Below are 330 nucleotides of genomic sequence, written 5' to 3'. Positions count from 1 at the left end.
CGCGCCCTGCGGGGCCCTACAAAGCCACCGACTCCAGCACTGCGCCCCTGCCCCGCCCCTCTCGCGGCTGAGAACCCGGACGTCTCCACCTTCGGGGAGGCCAGGGCTGTCCACCCGCTGGACCCCGCGAGGCGCTTCTCCCAGCGCGTTTGCAACGTGGAAATAACGGGGCACTTTGGGTGCCGAGGTTTGAGGCAGCTTCAGGGTGTAAGGCCTTTGTTGGCCTGGACCAAGGAGTCTGGTTGTCAGAGCCACAGGAACGCTTTAACTGGCCCCTCACAGACCCTGGGGCTTCGGAGGCCCCGGCACCAGTAAGCCCGGACCTTCGCA

This window comes from Papio anubis, chromosome 17 (genome assembly GCF_008728515.1).
Source record: "Papio anubis isolate 15944 chromosome 17, Panubis1.0, whole genome shotgun sequence".
In the NCBI taxonomy this organism is placed as follows: Eukaryota; Metazoa; Chordata; class Mammalia; order Primates; family Cercopithecidae; genus Papio; species Papio anubis.
This window is presented reverse-complemented; position numbering follows the sequence as displayed.